At 45.7% G+C, this 9,326-nt stretch overlaps 1 protein-coding gene and 2 non-coding genes across 3 annotated transcripts in view; 1 reads left to right on the top strand and 2 right to left on the bottom strand.

Moving 5' to 3' along the window:
• Window positions 1-3,258: 3,258 nt before the first annotated feature.
• Window positions 3,259-3,331, bottom strand: Trnav-uac. Its single transcript has one exon. It is a non-coding gene; the product is annotated as a tRNA-Val (tRNA).
• Window positions 3,332-4,372: 1,041 nt separating this feature from the next.
• Window positions 4,373-9,326, top strand: part of Ppef1 (protein phosphatase, EF-hand calcium binding domain 1) — a 163,814-nt gene continuing 158,860 nt past the window's right edge. Inside the window, exon 1 of the mRNA XM_013509899.1 lies at window positions 4,373-5,860. The gene's annotated coding sequence lies outside the window, so the exon portion shown is untranslated. The remainder of the gene's footprint in view (window positions 5,861-9,326) is intronic.
• Trnav-cac lies at window positions 5,708-5,780 on the bottom strand. Its single transcript has one exon. It is a non-coding gene; the product is annotated as a tRNA-Val (tRNA).

Genomic DNA, 9,326 nt, shown 5'->3' with positions numbered 1-9,326 from the left:
GACTCTGATTAGATTTTCTTGCTGGGAAAGGGTATGGAACAAACCCCCAAAGCATCTTAAAGCATTAAATATTACAGAACAAGGCAGATATAGCTTAGTAGTAGAGAATGTGTGAGTCCCTGGGTTGGAGTCTCAGTACCCTCCTGCCTAGAAAAGTTACTGGCGCAGACTACTGACTCTGAATTGCAAGGAGGAGAGAAAATAATAACTGCTGCTTAGAAATATATCTTGGAATTTGCAAAAAGACCTCAGGATTATATTTTCACAAGTCTTTCTAACTACTGAGAAATGTGACCAAGCAAGAAAAGTAGGTACTTTATCAGTGAAATACAGTGAGAGTAGAGGAGAATGAGACACACAGGAGCTCTTGTCTGTCTATCGGGTCATTGTAGAGCAGAGGTCTCTTCCTCCTGCCCTGCTTATCTGTTTCCTGTAACGTCCACAAATACGCAAGTACAACAAAGAAAACATTCAATTTCTAACATCCAAATGAATCTGAGAAGGAATTCTGAGTTGATGGGTACTTGAGAATTGAGGGAGGCATGAAACAGTATCATTTCTAAGATTGAGAGAATTTAAAAGTTGATTTGGCTGACATTTTAGGGATTTGACTTTAATGTTTTCTTATGTAAGCACATCACTCCTGCCAGGGCCAAGTTTCAAAATGACAGAATGTATATTGAGTCTTTGGGGTTTCCTGACTCTCACTTGGATTACGCTTTCTTATTAGCTTTCAGTGGTACCCAGTGTGTTATGTTAATCCATATTTAAAGTAGGATGAATTTAGGTTCTAATCTGCCTAGGACAGTCCTGTTGTCCCAGCAGAATTATTAATAGCATCCTCCTCTACTATCAATAGTATCCTGCTTTGGAAGATTAAATTCTATCAGTGCTCTAACTTTGACTCCTAAATGTCTTCAAGAATACTTCACCCATGTGCTGGGAGTGTAGCTCAGTGGTAGGAAACTGTCCGAGCATGTGTGAGATCCTGAGTTCATCCCTAAAATCGCACACACACAAAAAAGACTACTTTGTTTTTCTCAATTATTGCCACCAATGGTTATTTTATAAATTTGTGAGAACTTTCTTTTCTGTTGGATTTTAATTGTCTTTTGAACTTTAAAAGGCTACTCACAGAACCAGAAAGCCAATGGCAAGACAATGACATCACATCCACACAAAGACAACTGTCAATTGTTAATAACACATGTTAACTAATTAACATGTGCTGCTAATACTTTTTATTATTCAGGTGGTATTTCTATTTATCAACTATATTATTAAATTATGTCACTATGCCTGTAATGGATGCCAATGGCTGAATAGCACATACCTTCATAGCCAAAGAGAAGTAATAACAAGAAGCCTTCTATCTTGCCAGGCATTTTCCCCTCGTCCTTGGCCGAAGCTCTGCCTTACTGAACTGGGGAGCTTGCCCAAGAGCAGGGGATTAACCTGAGCACTGGCCTTATTAAGCATCTTATTCCATTTAGTTCTTAGGTCTTCAGCTGAGCTCCATCAAGTTAACCCACACAGTTACCTGCCTCACTAAGGAAGCCTCCGAAAAGACACAAAGGGGGACTGAGGTTGGTTGAGCGAGGACAATATTAGTTTAATTCTGTTTAAGTATAAGAGAAGCGATGGAGGGAACTGGGAACTACAGTCTGAAGACTCCAGTCTTAATCCTTTGTCCATCATTACCTTCTAGGATGACCTTGAGCAATTTCTTGCGCTAACATTCTGTTATCTGTATGGCAGTGCCATCCTATTCACTCAGGAAAATACTAGATTTGGTGGTGGGAGGCAGGGGACAATTATGCAGAAAGACACTGTGTGATGCTGTGCAATAAAAAATTGGAGACAACCAAAACATCTAAGGTTAGGGGATGGTTATGCAAATTAGGAAGGCAGCAGAGCCTCATAGGGTTAAGAGCACAGATTTCCAGGGTAGACTTGATGCAAATCCTAGTGTTACCAATGGCTGTCGGGTGACCTCAGGGCAAAATACCTCTTCTGGTACATGATCATGATAAAAATGCCTACTTCATAGAGTGATTTGGAGGTTGAAATGGGATGATACTGAAATGGGATGATACTATAAAATATTCAAGAACAGCTGGGGATGGAGCCCAGCAGTTGAGCCTTGGGTAATGTATAGGAGGCCCTACATGTGATCTGTGCACTGCAAACCAAAAGAACCCCAAAACCGCAAAACACACACAGAACGGTGCTTGGCATACTCAGCTAACATTGTTGCAGCCATTAAGGGTCAAGTTGATGGGAGGAAGAAGGGAATGGTTGACAGATGGGCCCTGAGTTTCAGTCTTGCGAGATAAACTTCTGGAGACCTGTTTCACAACAACGTGAACATACTTTACTGAACTATACACTTAATGGTTAAAATGGGTTAGAAAAAGAATTAAGATTATTAATAATAGGGAAAACGTGTCATACTGTTGGCTTAGAAAAAGATGCAAATTTATACTATAAGCAAAAGTATGTGAAAAAAGCTGAGAAAAATACTGAACTTTCCCTTCCCCTTTCAGTTTTTTGCCACTAGCATCCCATCCATGGCCCACATCTTGGGCCCCAGAGCCCCAGACAACTTTCCCTCATTGCTCTTGTCCAAGATGAAAAAGGCCAGTGTTAAGAAAAGTAAAAATGCCCGCTTACCCCTAAATGAAACTGTAGTGAAAGCATAAAGAGGAACATAAAGGAACTAGAGAAGCATTTGGTTAATCAGCATTTATTAGATGTCGATAAGCCTGACACTTAGTCTATACTGTATGGATTCTTCATTAAAACAGATGGATGTCTGGTCCACTAACCCTACTGCTATATTAAAAAGGAAAGGACTGTATTTTGTGCTCTGTATTTTAAGAGTTTAATGAAATATTAAACCTTTAATCATGATCAACCTTTAAAAATTCAACCGCATTTAAAGCGCTGCAGTATTGACATATAGTATTTGGAGGCTTTTGAGGAGCTGGCCTTTCTTGGCTCCAGAGAGAGGACGCAGGGACCACCAGCAGGAAAGGTGAGGAAGGGCCCAGCGGACACGACGAATTGTCCTTGCCTCCACCCTAGACTCTCAGATCCAGCGATGGCAGCTGTGAGTTTGAGGGATAGAAGACATCTGCCATTTCGCTTCTCACATAAAAACGTGTCAAAAATTTATTACAAAGAACGCAAGTACCTCTGCTGCTTTTTTTCAACACAGATACTCAATGGTTCTTAAAAGTGAAGACCGCCCACACATGGTTCCACTGGGGCTCGAACCCAGGACCTTCTGCGTGTAAAGCAGACGTGATAACCACTACACTATGGAACCTCTGTGTGAGAGAATCTCATTGGAAGCCTTTTCATAGTGTTGCGTCAGAACCAGCGCCTCCGCCAATACCCGCCCTTCCCCCTGGCCCCGCCCCGCCTCTCCCCGGCAGGGCGGGCTTTGTGACCGGATACGGTTTCAGACGGCCCGCAGCTGGGTCTCCCTGCGCTTCAGACTTACTGCCGCCTGTTACCTACGTTGGGCTGGGGACCCGGTCACCCTCCTGGCTGAGAGCGCTGTCCCTCTAATTACTCGATCCCAAACTTTATTTAGCCAAAGCGCCAGCGAGGCGGCCCGACGGGCAGAGGCGCTCGCCGAGGGAGCCCGGCTCCTCCCAGCGGCTTCCTTTCCCGTTTTCCCCTCGGGCAGACAGCCCAGCGCCAGAGACTCGCCCTCAGCGGGAGGCAGGAGCGCCTCTTGCAACTGAGGATTCAGGCGGCGCAGGGTTGGGCGTCTTTTTGTTGTTATTTTTAAGACGGTCTTGTGTAGTTCTGGCTGGCCTTGAGGTCTATGTGGCGCAGGCTGGCCTCGAACTCGCGGGGATCCTCCTGGCTCAGCCTCTCCAATGCTCAGATGACAGACGTGCGAAAGCCCGTCCAGCAAAAAGGCACCATTTTTATGAGGGACTGGGAAAGGCCACTGGTTCCTACGACCTTTGCTCTAGTGTGCAGGCCTCCCACTTCCTCGGACTTTCTCCCAGCATTCTTCCCCCCACAGAAGCCAGAGAGGGGATAAAAATCACAGGCCTTTCATTTGATCCCATTTGTGCAGGGTCGGAGCGCTGGTGGTCTACACAGGCCGTCACTTTTCCGACTGCTGGGAGAAGCAGCAGTGGCCACATCATTTGAGGAGCCCTGGGCAAAATGAAAATTACAGGTCCTGTGTTCGTAAGTTATTAAGAATTTCTTTCTTTCTTTCTTTCTTTCTTTCTTTCTTTTTTTTTTTTTTTGTCTTTTTGAGACAGGGTCTCACTATGCAGTTCAGGCTGGCCTTGAGCTCGCTTTCTAGCCCAGACTGCTGTCGAACTCGCAAGGATCCTCCTGCCTCAGCCTCCGGAGCTGCTAGGATTACAGGGTGCACCACCACACCCAGCTGTTATTAAGAATTTCAAACCGTATCAGCAGAGTATTAAACCTCGCACGGGACCTGTGTGATTGTACAGATTGCCGCCCCAAGCCAGCCTCTGTGCCTCCAGGACTGCGGCCAAGGAGGGAGCTGGGCCCCTCCAGCACAAAGGGTCCCAGGGTCTCTTTCCTCGGTATCATTGTCAGTGTCATTTTGCCTTCTCCAGGGCTTCTGGATGAATCTTTGTCACCACCCTAGGATTGCTCACCCCCCTCAAGTGTGAACACCCTTAAAAACCATTTGGGGTGGGGTCACTTTAAGAGCTCAGTTGGACATGACCTGCAGGCAACAGTTGTCCTTTCCCCTGGCGTCATCCTCTGAGGTTGACAGGATGATGGAGAAATCATACTGATCTTACCAAGGTAACTGGGTCAAGCAGCTCTCCTCTCCCTGAGGGAGCCCCTGGAAGAAGTAAGTGGGGGGAATGAGCCCTAAACTGGGGGTCATGATCTGAGTCTTAGTCCTGTTGTGACTACTCAGCAGCTGAGAACTTTTGAGGTACATCAGTTCACCTCCCAAGTACTGGTCTCCTCTGAAATACACGGGTTGGGCTAGACACGCCCCACTCCTTTGGGTCTAAATGTTACCCCATTTTCCAGGTAGAAAGATGGAGGCAGTTACCTATCATATGATGATTTCCACAGAACTTATTAGAGGCAAGCCCGAAGCCAGTGCTGGGCTTTCCTAGTTCTGTTTGCTATGTCCTCAGTTAGCTTCCTGTAATATTCATCACAGGGCCCCCCTTTTGGTCTGACTTTTTGTTGATACTTTTCGAGAGACCACTTGAGCACTTGATGCCTACATTGGTAGCCAAGAGATGATCATGAGTGGCCCGCTAATGTGTGTAACAGAGGTTTCTGCCTTTAGTGAAAAACTCTTGTTCCTTTTCTCTGTTTTGAACAAAAAGGAGGCTTTAGTGAGAAGTTCAAAGAGGAGACTCCTGCCCGTCTCAAAGTATAGTCATGATGTCTATTACTAGTGAAGTACTATACAGTTTAGTTACTCTTGGGCAACAGCCCTGTGAGGTAGTCATGATGGGTGGTTTTTGTTTTGAGATAGGGTCTTATGGTGTAGTCCGGGCTAGTCTTGGCCTTGAAATTGCTAGGTAGCCCAGCCTCGGGAGTGCTGGGATTATACACCACCACACCCAGCTTGGGGTCAGTATTACCATCTCCATTTGTCAGCTGAGTGCCTTGCCTTCTTTTCTTCAACACAGATATTCAATGGATCTTAAAAGTGAGGACCTCCCAAACATGGTTCCACTGGGGCTCAAACCCAAGACCTTCTCCGTGTGAAGCAGACATGATAACCACTACGCTATGGAACCTCCACATGAAGGAACCTCATTGTTGGCCTCATAGTATCGCGTCAGCACCAGCATGACCATTCAGCTGTAGAGTGGCAGAGGTGGGCTTAAACTCAGCCTGGTGATACCTAATTGATTATACAAAACCCAAGTCCGTAAAGGCTACATGTTGTTCCCTTAAAAGTGGTGTAGGTGTCTTGTCATATTTCATATGCATGCTGATGAGGAAATGAATACTTTTTTAAAACAATCTTACAATTTTTAGACTAAATCTTTAGGGATAAGAACCATGGGTCTGCTAGAAATACCTGTTGGTGACTCACCTGAATTTTGCCTGGTGCTTCGGTTATATTTGTGACACTTGATACTCCTAGGTACACTCCTCATACATCCACAAGCATCTGAACAACTGTAAGAAAAACATGCAAACAGACTGCTAAACACTCTAAGTCATTTCAGACTTTTTGGGTCCTCTGATATTTCACATGTCTGGTGTTGCTTTTTTGGGCTTTAGCTTCACTGACCTGAGCTAAGACTCGGTCTTTAGCTTAAATTGACCTAAGTGACCAGAGCCCCAAACAATGAGCTTAATTAGGAAGCCTAATTTACCTGATTTCATTGAGAGACTATTGTACTTGTCCTTCAGGGAGTATTGAGTAGTGTGTTTACTGGGAAAATCGAGTCATTACCTTCATATGGCAGAGCTCACCTTATCTTTCCTCTTTTGCAGCTCATCCTAATTCAAAATATCTTGAAACTACCCCATTAGGATAGATATGCTGCTTTTGGCCACCTGTGTTTTTGTAATCCCTGACATCCCTCTGTCTTCTTACTCAGCTTGAATTCTGTGGTCATGTTATCACTCACTGGTCTGCGTCTTCGCTGCCTCCTTGCACTTGCTGGCAAAACCGCAATCTGTTAAAGCCCTCTCTCTCCCTACTCTGTCTTTGAATATGACCCCAGAAAAACACATCTGACCAACTGGCTTCACATTCAGTTTACTACTACTTGCCTCAAGTGAGCCTTGCAGCCCAGCATTGTGTCTACTTCTCTTACAGGACAGTTTTGTATCTCCCCTCCTGTTAGGGTTTATACGTGGATGGCTCCCAAGGCCTTGTGTGCCTGTCGGTGAAGCTCCTGGGAGGTGACTGAATGATGGGGGTGTGATACTCATCAGTGGATTAGCCTCTGCTTCCTCCTTGCCATGCCTTGAGCTGTTTATTCCCTGCCTTGGAGCCAGCTGACCTTGGACTAAAACTTCTATAAACTGTGAGCCAAAATAAGCTTTTCCAAGCCAGGTGTGGTGGCGCATGCCTGTGATCCCAGCACTTGAGAGGCTGAGGCAGGAGGATTGCCACCAGTTGGAGGCCAGCCTGGGCTGCCTAGTGAGTTCAAGGCCAGCCTGGAGTATAATAGACCCTGTCTCAAAAAACCAAAAAACCAAACAAGATAAATCTTTTCTCCTTTAAATTGTGAGTGTCAGGTATTGTGTCCCAGCAACATAAAAATTAACTAAGACATTCCCTCATCCTCCTGGGCCTCCTCCTCTAGCCTGAGTTATAGGCAATGACCCTGCTTCCAATTTTTGGTGAAAAAATGGGAACAATCTGAAGAAAACTTTCCCAAGGACTCATGCCAGTGTCTGTAGCTTTCTTCCACTTGATCAGGGTTTCTCCAACACAGCCATGTGGGTTGGGACAGGGTGACCCTGCTGTGGGGCTGTCCCGTGTGTGGTAGGATGTTTTGCAGCAGCCCTGGCCTCTACTAAGGCCACCCACCCACCAGCGCCTAGTTGTGACACCCTAATGTCTGAGAGGGGCAAAACTTCTTGGGGCTACTTGGCAGTACCTGGAGATAGTTTGGTTCGGACTCAGGCGCTACTGGCTTGCAGCAGATGAAGGCCAGCAATGCTGGTTAACATCCTACAGTGCACAGAAGAGCACCCTACAAGAAAGAATTACCTGACCCCAGATGTGAGCAGTGTCCAAGGGGAGCAATCCTGCCTGCATAGCCAAACCCAGGCCCTGGTTCACTCAGTCCCCCCTGCTCTTGCCTCCTAACGGATCACTCCAGCAATCCCCTCTTCCTTCTTCCTCACCATTTCCCCCACGGTGTTGAGTCGTTCTGATCAGCATATAGACATACAGTTATTCCTCCCATCTTTCAGAACAGTGCAGTCGAATTCAGTGGTTAGGTTCAATGTTGACCTTATGGGGAAATTCGATTTGGATCTCTTCCAGTTCAGTTTGTGACCAGAATCGTGGAAAGAATTAAGTTTGTGGACTGAGGCACCACTATGACCTCAATCCCATTCCTGCCTCTACTTTCACCTATCTGTCCTTTTTTTGTTTTGTAGAGACAGGATCATACTTTGTAGTGCAGACTGGCCTTGAACACACAGCGGTCCTCCTGCCGCAGCCTCCCGAGTGCTGGGATGACAGGCGTGCGCCATACATCTGGCTATCTGCTCTTCTTTATGGCAAAACTCTTCGGTCTCTTTAGTGCCCTCTCTAATTCCACTCCCACACTGGTATTTGCTCCAAAATTCCTCAGGTCTAAGTCACCAGTGACTTCCACATTGTGACCAGAGTAATTTGTTATTTTATTTGACTGATTAGCAGCATTTCAACCCATTGATCCTGCCCTCGTTTTGAAACACTTGTCTCTCTTGCCTTTTGGGATTCCACCCTCTCCTGATGTTTGTCTCCTACCTCAGTGGTGACGCCTTTTCCAGCACGTTTGCTGGATCCTCATCTCTTCACCGTTCAGTGCAGCTCTTCCTGGAATCTTGGGCCTTGTGCTTTTCCGTTCATTCTCACCACTCTGATGACCTCATTCACTCTAATGGCTTTAAGTAGCATCTTAACCTAGATGAGACCAAATGTATCTCTCTAGTCCAGACTTTTCTCCTGAACTCCAATTGTGCATATTTAACGTCTCCATTAAGATGTCTAATAGGCATCTCGAACCCATTAAGTCTGCATCTAAATTCCTGCCCTCCCTCCCCTAAATCTGTTCCTTGGGCTTCCTTCTTTCAGGTAATAGCAACTTTATTTTTCTAGTCATTTATACCTAAAACTTAAAATCACACTTGATTCTTTGCTTCTTCTTATACGCCAAATGTAACCTCGTTAAGAAATCCATTTGCTCCACCTTCAAAATCTATTTAGAACCTGATGGCTTTCTACCGTCTCCTTCCTACCTCAGTCAAAGCTGCTTGGATCCTTGCCCACAGCCTCCCAGCTGGCCTCCCAGCTTCTGCCCTTCTCTCCCTATGGACTATTCACAGAGGAGGCAGAGTCGTCTTTTTAAAACCTGAGTGAAGGTAGGCAAGGTGGTGCACGCCTGCAGTCCTAGCATCCCAGGAGACTAAGGCAGAAGGTTGCAAGTTTGAGCCCAACCCGGGCAACTGAAGGAGATCCTGTCTCAAAGGAAAAAGTAAAAAAAGGGCTAGGGATGTAGCTCAGTGTGAAGGCCCCAGGTTCAATCTCCAGTGTCACAGAAAACAAAAATAAAAAAAGCTGACTTAGATTTTATCAGTCCTTTGTTCAAAATCCCTTCAGTGGC

The sequence above is a fragment of the Chinchilla lanigera genome, unplaced genomic scaffold (genome assembly GCF_000276665.1).
Source record: "Chinchilla lanigera isolate Chin_1 unplaced genomic scaffold, ChiLan1.0 scaffold00185, whole genome shotgun sequence".
Taxonomy (NCBI): Eukaryota; Metazoa; Chordata; class Mammalia; order Rodentia; family Chinchillidae; genus Chinchilla; species Chinchilla lanigera.
Note: the sequence above shows the minus strand (reverse complement) of the source record. Positions and strands in the feature narration are given on the sequence as shown.